Genomic DNA, 13,327 nt, shown 5'->3' with positions numbered 1-13,327 from the left:
TAAGAATGAAAAAAGAAAACCACTCAGTACCAGAGCCTGTCACATAATAGTTAATACGTGCTGGCAATCATTTGTTGAGGATATGAATTATTTGTCAAATGAATGAAGGAATGAATGAATGAATATACTTATACCCCCAACTAGACAGAGAACAAGCTCCTTGAGGTCAGGGGATTGTCTAGTTCACCTTTGGGTTCCTAGCACCTAGCACATAGTAAATAATAAATGTCTGATGAATAACACATGGACAAATGAATGAAAATCTGGCCCTGCCTCCAAGGAGCCTTCTATCATATGGAGACTGTGTTAAGATTCTTGTGATTGGGGGCGCCTGGGTGGCTCAGTCAGTTAAGCATCTGCCTTCAGCTCAGGTCATGATCCCAGGGTCCTGGATCGAGCCCCGCATTGGGCTCTCTGCTCAGTGGGAAGCCTGCTTCTCCCTCTCCTACTCCCTCTGCTTGTGTTCCCTCTCTCGCTGTGTCTCTCTCTGTCAAATAAATAAATAAAATCTTTTAAAATTAAAAAAAAAGATTCTTGTGATTGCAGCTAACATAGGTCAATATTAGAAAACTTTATCAAGAAAGGCAAAATTATTGCAATGCTCCTCAAGATAGGGAAGCGTGGGGACTCAAAAATCCCAAACCTTGGCAACAGACAATTATAGGCCATCCTCCTAGCACCGACCCACTTGTGAGGCTTAGCTCTCAGCCACCTACTACTTTCATATTCCTTAGGTCAAATTTATAAACTCCCAGGAAAGAGAGATCTGATTGGCCTTAGCTTAGGGTGAGATGTCTAATGCTCACCCAATCCATGGTGGTCAAAGCACAAGGTCAAGCTGCTGGAGGTGAGGAATCAGTCACACAGAAGGAGGAATTGCTGCAGAGAAGAAAGGACAGCCCTATCATTGTCTGCTGCAAGGAGCTAGAACATGGTCATGAATAGAACAAGTAACAATCACTTGGAAGGAGTATTGAAGGAGGAGCCTTCCAATATAGCATTAAAAAAATTTTTTTTAAGTAAACTCTACGGCCAACGTGGGGCTTGAACTCACGACCCTGAGATCAAGAGTTGCCTGCTTTATCAACTGAGCCAGCCAGGCACCCCCAGTATAGCATTTTTAAAGAGCCATGCAAGACTGCCTAGGAAGAGAAATGAAGTGAGAGAAAGCAGGCTATTTAGCCAGAGGAGCAGGCAGTCTGCTCCATCAGGGGTCTTGGTTGCATGGATGCGAGTTCATTCATTGGAAGGTTATTAGCAGCTCAGTGACGTGGCTGAAGGCTGGAGGACTGGGCTTAGACAAAGTCAGGAGTAAGAGGTTCTCCAGAAGGCTGGGCAGCAAGGGCCTCAGGAGGGTTTATGGCAGAAACTCTCTGATGAGTATACCACCACCAAAAGAAATGAGCTCCAACCACATTTACCATCTTGGGTCACTTGCCCAAGAGTTAAAGTCCCAGGAGAGAGCATCTGATTGGCTGAGTTTAGGTCACATGGGTCCATATGTGTAGGGGCTGAAGGGGGGCACCCTTTCATGGTGAGAGCTGCTTTCCAAAATTCACCCTCCCAAAAAGAGGGTGCGAAATGAAGAGAGGTGATTTCCCAAAAGGAAATTGGGGACCTCGTAGAAAAAGGGAGTGGACACTGGGCAGGAAGAAATCATGAATGTCTGTTAAGACTGCAAAAGATTCATAAGGGAAAAGGGGCCCTTTCGAGGTACTCTGCTTCAGTACAAAAGCTAGGGCTGGATAACTCAGAGGTAATTATTTGATCCTGGCCCTGAGATCATCACTTGGTCTTTCCTTTCCAAGCTTTTCTTTTTTTCTTTTTCTTTCTTTCTTTCCTTCCTTCTTCCTTCCTTCCTCCCTTCCTTCCTTCCTTTCTTTCTTTCTTTTTCTTTCCTTTTCTTTCTTTCTTTCTTTTTCTTTCTTTCTTTCTTTCTTTCTTCCTTTCTTTCTTTCTTTTTCTTTCTTTCTTTCTTTCTTTCTTTCTTTCTTTCTTTCTTTCTTTCTTTCTTTCTTTCTTTTTCTTTCTTTCTTTCTTTCTTTCTTTCTTTCTTTCTTTCTTTCTTTCTTTCTTTCTTTCTTAAGATTTTATTTATTTATTTGAGAGAGAGAGAGAGAAAGCACAAGCAGAAGGGAAGGGTAGAGGGAGAAGCAGACTCCCCACTGAGCAGGGAGCCCGACACGGGGCTCGATCCCAAGACCCTGGAACCATGACCTGAGCTGAAGGCAGACACTTCACTGACTCAACCACCCAGGCGCCCTCCTTTCCAAACTTTTCATGCTTGTTCATTTTTGTATTTGGCCAGTCATTCAACAACTACCTTTTCTGGGCATCATGTTATTACATCAGGTACTACAAATACAATGATAGGGCGCCTGGCTGGCTTAGTTGGTACAGCATGTGACTCTTGATCTTAGGGTTGTGAGTTCGAGCCCCATGTGAGGGATAGAGTTTAATTAAAAAAAAATACAATGAGGTCAACAGCCATGAATTTTGGGTACGAGAGCTTCCAGCCACAGCACCAGACACGGGCAGCTTCCCACTGGATCACTTTGGTGAACGTAAAAGCTTTAAAGAGAAATTCATCAAGTATCTCACTGATAAATTCAAAAATGCTTTGTGCAGAAATGAATCAAAAGACTATTTAGAGGGGCACCTGGGTGGCTCAGTTGGTTAAGCGACTACCTTCGGCTCAGGTCATGATCCCGGAGTCCTAGGATCGAGCCCTGCATCAGGCTCCCGGCTCAGTGGGGAGCCTGCTTCTCCCTCTGACCCTCTCCCCTCTCATGCTGTTTCTCTCTCTCTTGCTCTCTAATAAAGAAAGAAAGAAAGAAAGAAAATCTCAGAAAAAAAAGACTATTTAGAATGCAGATTGGAGAGGCGGTTGATGGCACAAAAACCCCTGGGAAACTGGGATTTGATTTGATCGTTGGAAAACCAGAGGCAAAAACTAACTTCTAATGGCAAAAAGACAACCTTCCGCTGGGTCGTCCAGGATTGACCTTGTCACCTGAGGATTTATGGTTAGGTGCTATGACTTAAAAAGGAGCTTCCAGAACGCCCTCCTTGATGGAAACATCTCATCCTGATGTTTTCCAGGTTATTTTGAAAAATTATTGTTCCTTTTAGATCTCATTCTCCCCCAAGAGTGTTAGGTTTTGTTTTTTTCTTTATAAAGGTTTTTTTTTTTTAAGATTTTATTTATTTATTTGACAGAGAGAGAGCACAAGTAGGCAAAGCGGCAGGAAGAGGGAGAGAGAGAAGCAGGCTTCCCGCTGAGCAGGGAGCCTGATGTGGGACTTGATCCCAGGACCCTGGGATCATGACCTGAGTCGAAGGCAGACGCTTAACGACTGAGCCACCCAGGCGCCCCAAGATTTGATTTTTTTTTTAAAGAGTGTTAGGTTTTAAAAAAATAAAGAGTGTCAGGTTTTATCTTTACATTGTGTGCAGCAGAGTTCCTAGGGAGACCCACGACGGGAGGTCAGAATGTGGAGTCATGCCTGTTTAGTGAGGGGACACATGGACCTCTGTGCAATCGTGACCCCACATGGTAATACTCTGCATAGCTTCTCAATACCGACATGGTAAATGTTTACAGCTTTAGCCTCTTATATAGATATTATTAGAAAACCATTCCCTAGCAAAATGGTTTCTTTTCTGTACTCACAAATATATATGCCTGTTTATTTCCTTTTTGAAAAACAAAAAGAGTATAAACTTGAAAATGAGAAAAAAATGCAATGATAAACAGAAAGAAACATAATCTCTGCACTTGTGGAGCTTATGGTCTTGATTGACAAGAAATGGGTTTGTTGTTTCCCTTTTTACTACTCCTAACCTAATACAGTGAGTGAAAGAGTCTGATTCTCTCCCTGAGTTTCTGGCCCTACTTTTGCCAGAAAACTTGGATAACATTTTTGGACCATTTTCAGTGGCAATATTTGCACCCACAAAACTGAGTAGGCCCTGGGACAAGAGCTTGGAATTGCATTATTATTTTAAAGCCTGGGCTGTTTAAAGGAATGATTGCATGCAAATATGAAACTTTAATAGCAAATAGGAAACTTTAAACCTGATTGGCTCAGGGTGCCTGCAAAGCACCCAGTAGAGTGATTTTAATCTGTGTCTAACAAGGGACTCCTGGGTGGCTCAATTGGTTAAGGGTCTGCCTTTGGCTCAGGTCATGATCTCAGGATCCTGGGATAGAGACCCTCATCAGGCTGCCTGCTCAGCAGGGGGTCAGCTTCTCCCTCTCCCTCTGCCTGCAGCTCCCCTTGCTTATGCTCCCTCTCTTTCTCTTTCTCTCAAATAAATAAATAAAATCTTTAAATAAAAATCTGTGTCTATCAAAGTATTTGCAGCTGGAGCTGGGAGAGAAGACAGATGAGTGCTCCAGGAATAGGCAGGTAGAGCCTGTGTCTCAACGGTAGCTATCTGCGTGTGTGTTTCCTCTGCCCTAAAAGCACCTCCAAGCCTCCCACTCAACCACCACACCCCACACTGCCACCCTGGACTTCCTGTGGGTATTCACTCAGTTGACTGTCGCAGTCATCTGAGGTTCTGCTTCAGGAAGTGGACTTTTGCTTCTGGCTCCAGGAAGAAGGGGTAGTGCTGCAGATAACCATTATAATGGTGGTGCTATTAGTCAAAGCTTTTTGAGTTGCAAGTTTTGAAACTGAATTCAAATTGGATTAAGTATAAAGGAGATTTATTGGCTCACATAACCAAAAAGAGTAGGGTATAGCTCTAACTGGATTCATATGCTCAAACCATGCCATCAGGAATCCATCTCCATTCTTGGCTTGGTGTCCCTCTGAGTTGGCTTCATTCACACATAAGGGGTCACCATGTCATGGTAAAGAGGGCTCATGGCTGGCAAGCTTGCATTCAACCAGCCTTAAAATCTCAGCTGAGAGAGAGTGCTTCCTTTCTGGACTCTGAGTGAGGGTCCTAGCGAAGTTCCCATTGGCCCAGCTCAGGTCACATGCGTCAGGCGGATGTTGAATTGATTGGCCATGCCTGAGTCTTGTGCCCACTCACTCCCTCAGGTCTGAGGCAAGAGCTCTGAGAAGGGGAGACCAGTGGTTTCTGGAATGGGAGAGATAGGTGCTGTTTCCAGAAAAAAAGGGTGCTGGGTAGGCATAAACAACAGATATACTGCTCATGTTGGGTATGACGATAACAATAAGCAGCAGGAGGTAAGAATGCCTAGGAGATTCTCACCGCTTTTAGAAGACATTATTAAGAAATACCAATTTTAGACTTTCCCTCCTCCCCAAATCCAACCTCCAAAATTTACTCCAAATTTATATTTATTTAAACTGATTAAAGTGATTGGTATCTTATCATTTTCATCTTCATTAAATCATCATCCCAAAGCAATTAATAAACAACCTCTGTGTATGTAGTTGTATCAGAAAAATAGAAATATCATCTCTACAAACTGAGAATTTACTCTCACAGGGAGCATAAATAATGACAGAGGACTCACAGACAACCATACTACCTCTGAATATGTTAGGTATTGTCAGTTTTAAATGATATAATTGAATTGTATATGTAAAGGATACCTCAGTTAAAAAAAAAAAAGTTAAGGGAAAAATGACATAAGTTAGAAGGTTCATTCATTCCTAGGCAGGGTGGCATACATATCCTATGGAGTGATGAGATTTGCATAGCTATTTTTTTTTTAAGTAGGCTCCATGCCCAACATGGAGCTTGAACTCAGCAGCCTGAGATCAAGAGTCTACCCACTGAGCCAGCCAGGAGCTCTCAATCCAATCTTGACTTTCCTCATGTTGACCATTCCATACTGATTTGCCAACCCATAGCTAGCATTTCAGTGGGTTGTTTCTCTATCATTCATTCACTCTTCCTTCACTGGTTAGTAGTCATATATTTAGACTGGGGTTAACTACTGCCCAGGCCCTTGCCATGGTGACAGATTTATGGACATACAAAGCTTAGTTGATTCAATCGTGGTAAGACTGGAGATTTGGGTTCAGTGAGTGGAGGAAGGAAACCTATCTATTCTCCTGGAAGGTGTGCTATATGAATGTGAAGCTTATAACTGCTGCAGCCATTTGGCTACCAGAAAGAAAACTTGTGTAAGGATGAAGCCAACATCAGGAAGTGAGCAGAGTGGCTCACGGACATGTGGAGGGGGTGCTCTGATCAAACCATGCCTGAAGCTTACATCTAGATATTTCAGTTATACTGAGGCAAGAAATTTTCCTTAATTGTTTATGCCACTTGAATTTTTTTTAAGTTGGAACTTAAAGCACCCTAAGTATTACTGTCCCTCAGGAGAACTTTTTTTACAACATTATTGATGTATAATTGACATCATATAAACTATATATATTTAAGTGTAAGATGAGCTTTGAATATGTACACACCTGTGAAGTCATCTCCACAATCCAAATAATGAAAATATTCCAACAGCCTCAAAGTATATCTTGGAATCCCTCCCTCCTTCACCACCTTTCTCCATCCCTTTCTGTCAATACACTAGTTTGCATTATCTAAATTTTATGTAACAGAAACCCTGAGCTGTTGTTTAAGACAATGGAAGAGGGGCACCCGGCTGCCTCAGTTGGAAGAGCATGCGACACTTGACCTTGGGGTTGTGAGTTTGAGCCCCATATCGGGTGTAGGGATTACTTAGAAATAAAATCTTAAAAAAAATAAAAATAAGACAATGGAAGAGTGCAAAGGAGGAGCCATTGGTACCTGTGATGCCCCAGTGCACTGCTTTGTCTCAAGTCACAGGCCCTGCTTCCGACATTCTGGCACCTAGCTCCTTGGGCACTCCAGACGCAGCTCTTGCGGACCCCCAGGTGGACTCTTTTTTTTTAGTAATGTTTGTTTCTATTACAAAAGCAACATATATTTAATGTAGGAAAGTTAGAATATAATATAAACAAAAGAAAAGGGGAAGATAAAAGGGGAAGAAATTAAAACCACTAATAATATATATTGATATATGACCTTCCAGGAATAATAAGAAAAAAAAATAGTGAAAGAAAGATGGGAAGAAAATTTGGGGCAAAATGGGCAGCATGAGCAGTCACCAAGATACAAAACAGCCTAGAATGTGGGCAGACGACACAGCTGCTTGTTTTTTCTGGAGCAGGGTCCTAGAGGAGTAGTTTTCATGCTACAGTCCCGTAATGAAGTATATAGCACTCAACATGTGTCATTTTACATTCAAGGTATTTGTGTACCCACTTACATTTGTTTTCTCATCCACTAATAGAAACTAGTGAAACATACTCAGTTAATTTGTTGGGTTACTTATGTATCTTTTCATGCATCTGTATCCCAAAGAATCAGACCCAAGAATTCTGTGTTCAGGTTGTGATGATTCAATGGTTTTTTTTTTTTTTTTAAGATTTTCTTTATTTATTTGAGAGAGAGAGAGAGCAAGCCCAACGCAGTGGGGTAGAGGCAGAGGGAGAGAGAGAAGCCGACTCCCCACTGAGCAGGGAGCCTGACGTGGGGCTCAATCCCAGGACCCTGGAATCACGACCTGAGCTGAAGGCAGACACTTAATGGACTGAACCACCCAGGTGCCCCCCTACTTTTCAGTTTTTAAAAATTTTTTTCTACTTTTCAGTGTTTAAAAAAGAATCTATTTATAATTATAATAATTAAAAACCCAATGACAGAGTGGGACTACAAGGTTGCTTTAATGTTTAACATTTTAAAAAATTAACATAATACATTATTTTAATAGAATAAAGGACAGGGACTCCTGGGTGGCTCAGTCGGTTGAACATCCGACTCTTGATTTTGGGTAGGGTCACCATCTCAGGGTTGTGAGATCAAGCCCTGCAGTGGGCTCTGCAGTGGGGAGTCTGCTTGAGATTCTCTTTCCCACTCCTTCTGCAACAAAATGAAATAAAAGTCATCCAGATTAGAAAGGAAGAAGTATAAGAATCTCTATTTGCTGGTGACACAATCTTATACATAGAAAATACCAAGGATACACTAACAAATGGTCAGTATTAATAGATAAGTTAAATACAAAGGTGTCAGGATATAAGGTTAATAAACAAAAATCAATAGTATTTCTATATTCTAGTAAACATTCTCAAAATGAAATTAAGAAAACAATTCTATTAAACAGCCCGTCAAAGACTAAAATAGAGAGAAAAAAACAACAAAAGGGGCACTTGGGTGACTCGGTTAAGTGAGTGACTCTTTTTTTTTTTTTTAAGATTTTATTTGACAGAGACACAGCGAGAGAGGGAACACAAGCTCCGGAGAGTGAGAGAGGGAGAAGCAGGCCTCCCACCGAGCAGGGAGCCCGATGCGGGGCTCGAACCCAGGACCCTGGGATCATCACCTGAGCTGAAGGCAGACACTCAACAACTGAGCCACCCAGGCGCCCCGAGTGAGTGACTCTTGATTTCAGCTCACATCCTGATCTCAGGATCCTGGGACTGAGCCCCGCATTGGGCTCAGCACCCAGAGGGGAGTCTGCTTCAGGATTCTCTCTCTCCCTCTGCCCCTCCTCCCACTCTCTCATATAAAGAAATAAATCTTTTAAAAAAATTAACAGAAAAGTGCAAGGTTTATACACTGAAAACTACAAAATATTACTGAAAAAATGTAATCTAAATAATGCAAAGATATCCCATTTCAGGGATTGAAAGACTTACTATTGTGAAGATGACACTGCTAATTCAGTGCCCTCTCCATCCAAATCCCAGCTGTGTTTTTTGGAGACATTGACAAGCTGATCCTAAAATTCCTAGGGAATGGCAAGGCACCCAGTCAAAACAGTCTTGATAAAGAACAAAATTAGGACTTACACCGCCTGATTTCAGAACTTTACCATACAGCTGCAATAATCAAGATAGTGTGCTAGCATTAGAATAGGCATAAACAATGGAATAAAATTCAGAATCCAGAAGTAAACCCTGATATTGACAATCACTTGATTTTCAACAAGAGTGCCTGGACAACTGAAGGACGAAAAGAATGATCTTTCCAACAAATGGTGCTGGTACAACTAGATATCCACATGCAAAATAATGAAATTAGACCCCTAACCATATACAAAAATTAAGTCAAATGTATCAAGGAACTAAAAGTAAGCACTATAAAATTATAAAATTCTTAGAAGAAAATATAGGTATAAATCTTCACATCCATGGATTAGGCAATGGTTTTAGATATGACACCAAAAGCATAAGCAACCAAAGTAAAAATATATACATTGGATTTCATCAAATTTAAGAACTTTTGTTCTCGGAAGGACACCATTAAGAAAGTGAAAAAACAGGGCACCTGGGTGGTCCAGTTAAATGTCTGACTCTTGATCTCAGCTCAGGTCTTGATCCCAGTGTTGTGAGTTCAAGCCCCATGTTGGGCTCCATGCTGGGTGTGGAGCCTCTTAAAAAAAAAAAAAAAAATTAAAGTGAAAAAACAACCCATAGAATGGAAGAAAATATTTATTTGCAAATCATATATCTGATAAGAGACTTGTATCACATATGTAAAGAACTCTCATAACTTAATAATAAAAAGACAACCAAAAAAGGCACCCTATTTTCAAATGGGCAAAGGACTTGAATAGACATTTATCCAAAAAACCTAATTAAAAAAATTCCAGAACCAAGAAAATAAAGGGAACAAAAGAAAAAGAAAGAAAGAAAGAAAGAAAGAAAGAAAGAAAGAAAGAAAGAAAGAAAGAAAGAAAGAAAAGCAAATGACTAATAAGCAAATGGAAGCACACTCAACTTCATTAGTCGTTAAGGAAATGTCAGTCAAAACCACAATGAGATACCAGGTCATACCCACTAGGATAGCTAAAATTAAAAGCCACACAACAAATGTTAGTGAGGATATGGAGGAATTGGAATCCTCATACAGTCCTGGTGGGAATGTAGAATGGTGCAGTAGCTTTGTAAAACAATTTGGCAGGTCCTCAAAATGTTAAATATAGAGTTAGCATATGATTATACAGTTCCATTCCTCTAGGGACCTACCCAGGAGAGATGAAAACATACGCCAACATAAAAACTTGTATTCAAATCTTCATAGCAGCATTATGTGTAATATCTAAAATGCAGAAACAACTCAAATGTACGTATCACCTGATGAATGGATAAACAAAGGGTCATCTATCCATACAATGGAATAAAAAGGAATGAAATACACATGCTGCAACATACATGAAACTTGAAAACATTATGCTAAGTGAGAAAAGCCAGATAAAAAGACTACATATTGGTCCAGAACAGGCAAATCAGAGACAAAAATAAATTAGTGATTGCCTTAGGCTGGGGTGTGGGGTGGGGGGAGGGTAAGGGGAGGAAGGTGGGATTGGGATGCAAGGTTTCTATCTGGGACCATGAAGATGTTCTACAATTAAATTATGGTAGTGGTTGTGCAACTCTGTAAGTACTAAAACCACTGCATTGTATACTATAGGTGTTGAAGTTTAAGGTATATAAATTACATCTCAATAAAGCTTTAAAAAACAAAACCTAATGGGGCGCCTGGGTGGCTCAGTCGTTAGGCATCTGCCTTCAGCTCAGGTCATGATCCCAGGGTCCTGGGATGGAGTCCTGAGTCAGGCACTCTGGTCAGCGGGGAGCCTGCTTCTCCCTCTCCCTCGGCCTGCCCCTCGGCCTGCCCCTCCGCCCGCTTATGCGCGCTCTCTCTCTCTCTAATAAATAAATAAAATCTTAAAAAAACAAACAACCTAAGACACTTAAAAAAAAAAACTCTCACAGGAATAACGTCCTCTTCATTGATGGGGAAGGGATTGTGTTTTATAAATCCTGTAATTTCAACACCTACCTCAGTGCCTGGCAATGGAGCACTTGATGACAGTTTAATAAAGGGAAGGAAGGAAAGAAGGAAAGAGGGAAGAGATGAATAGATATGACTATGATATTCCTTCAAAAACTATTCACTTTCTCTAGTGTGCCAAGAACCTAACATACATTGTCATTGGCCTCACCTTGCACATGAGGAAACTGGATCTCCTTGGAGGACCTGTAACTGACTCAAATCCTATGCTAGTGAACAGTAGAGGGAAAATCAGAACCCAAGTCTGTATATGCCAAAGCCAATATTCTGTATATTCATTTCTGTAATTTTGATGAAGATCTGGAACTATAAGGGTGATTGGAAGCTATGTTGACATGAGTTGGAGAACTGTGTAGGCATGTGCGTGAATGCACTGAAGGATGGACAAGGGAAGGAAAAGGGTAGCTTCTGAAAATTTATGTTAGGTGTTGGTGGGATTCGAAGGGGCCCGATAAATAATACTCTTTTTCTTATCAAAGTTCTGAACAAACTGAGAAATAAGACAAAAGGGTGAAAGTGCAGGGTTGGACTGGTGGGCTTGGAGCCCATGTGAGTTGCACTTGGGTTAATGCTTTGCCATCACTGTCTTGCAAATCTTGGTACTTTCTTGCAATTCTTGGTACTTCCGATTTTGTACTAGGTCCCACAATTACGTAACTGACAAAGATGTCACCTGACAAAATATCACCTCTATTACTGTTAGAAGGGGTCTGGGAGCATGTGGTTTGAGTGTGACAGCAAACTCCTAACCTTCAGTCTAGACCTTGGGCAACCCACCTAAGGGAAAGTTTGAGTCTGCAACGTGTACGCATTTTACTCACTCCCACTGGTCCCAGTGGAAAAGAAGAAAGAGAGAGACCAGACCCCCCAAGCCGGACCATTGATAAATCCCTCCCATCCAGTGGAGAAATCTATTCCATGCCAACCAGGTACCTGACTCCACCTCCCTGGGAAGGGGTAAAGGATGGGGCAGGAAGCCAAGAGTGATTAGGTAAACCAGAGAAATGAGGAGACATTCCTTTTTACAGTAGTCAAGATTCTTTTGGTTACAAATAACAGACACAATGAAATTAGCTTAAATGGAACAGGACGTTTTGAAAAGGTGTTGCCAACAGTCTTTGTTTTAAAGCAACACTCAGGGGCACCCACCTGGCTCAGTTGGAAGAGTGTGTCACTCTTGATCTTGGTTGGGGTCATGAATTGGAGCCCTATGTTAGGTGTAGAGGTTACTTAAATAAATAAAAAACTTAAATTAAAAAAAATAATAAAGCAACACCAAATCCTTCCCCCCCTTTTCCCCTGCTAATTTTGTTCAGGTACAGAGAGGAAATTCCTTCATCTCAGAGAAGCGGATGTCCTGCCAGCTCTATGAATCATAATCATGGAAATCCAATTCCCTTTTCCTTGCCAGGCACTCAGGTTTCCAGCCTGTCTTGCAGGTATAGTAAATATATGAAACAGTTCTAGCCAATAAGATATAAGAACTTCTATGGAGACTCTAAGAAGGAGGGATTTTTTTCATTAACAAAAACTAAGCCTCTTTGCATCTGCTCCCTTCCTTCTTACTTGACGCAATGATGTGAGGACATGACATCTGGAGCCATGGAAGCTATATTGAGACCATGAAGAAACAAGCACAGAATGAAAAGTCGACATGCTGAATGGCATAGCCAAAAGATGAAAGAGTCTGGGTCCTTGATGATATAGCTGAACTGAACACACCCTAGCTCTGCCTGCCTTCAGACTTAAGGAAACAATATGTCCTAACGGCTCAAGCCATGGTCACTTAGGTTATCTCTTATCTGCAGTCAAATACATCCAAACTCCTACAGACTTACACCACACTTATAGTGAATACCAAGGAAGCCAAGGGCAGCTGCTCTCCAACAGGAAGCAGGAACTGGAAAGTTGTCACACTCGTAGGCAGTTAACTCTCTCTTCCAGCCTCCTCTCTGAGAACGTGTGTCTTTCTTCATTGTTTCTACAGACCAGTTTTCACTGGTGCAACATTCACACAGCAAAGCCTTCTGCGTCTGCATTTCCTGCATCTAAGAGACCAGCTCAGGCTGCAACAGCATCTCAAGCTCAATTCCAAAGTCTAGAAGAGAGGGGAGGCTTGACCCCGTTGTGGGTCCTGTATTTCCCTGACACCGTAGGGGCAAAGTCACACGCTGGAACACGGCGACCAAGGGCCCCTCCGTATGTGTGTGAGATTCCCAGAGAAAGGGGAGGCATGGGCTAAAAGATACCCCTAACTATCTACCTTATCGGCTGAGCAAAAAAGGGAGATAAAAGCCAGGTTAAGTATGTTAGAGAGTGGGCGGGAAGGGGCCTGAGAGAGATGGAAAGATTCTGGCAGCAAGTGGAAAGGCTGGAAGAGGGACGAGCTATCTCCGGGGGGTAACTGAGAAATTCCTCAGAAGTCAAAATTCAATCCCCTAAAGACTTTCCTTGAATGAGTGAAGGAGAGAGGTGGCCCGGGAAATAAGAAGGA

At 41.7% G+C, this 13,327-nt stretch overlaps 1 long non-coding RNA gene and 1 pseudogene across 1 annotated transcript; one reads left to right on the top strand and one right to left on the bottom strand.

The window, feature by feature from the left end:
• The first annotated feature begins 2,474 nt into the window (after nt 1–2,474).
• LOC113909344 lies at nt 2,475–2,964 on the top strand (annotated as a pseudogene).
• A 4,874-nt stretch (nt 2,965–7,838) lies between these two features.
• Nucleotides 7,839–9,365, bottom strand: LOC113908769. The gene is made up of 3 exons (XR_003515589.1): nt 9,304–9,365; nt 8,673–8,764; nt 7,839–7,893 (listed from the first exon to the last, which is right to left on the bottom strand). It is a non-coding gene; the product is annotated as an uncharacterized LOC113908769 (long non-coding RNA).
• Between the last annotated feature and the right edge of the window lie 3,962 nt (nt 9,366–13,327).

The sequence above is a fragment of the Zalophus californianus genome, chromosome 6 (assembly GCF_009762305.2).
Source record: "Zalophus californianus isolate mZalCal1 chromosome 6, mZalCal1.pri.v2, whole genome shotgun sequence".
Taxonomy (NCBI): Eukaryota; Metazoa; Chordata; class Mammalia; order Carnivora; family Otariidae; genus Zalophus; species Zalophus californianus.
Note: the sequence above shows the minus strand (reverse complement) of the source record. Positions and strands in the feature narration are given on the sequence as shown.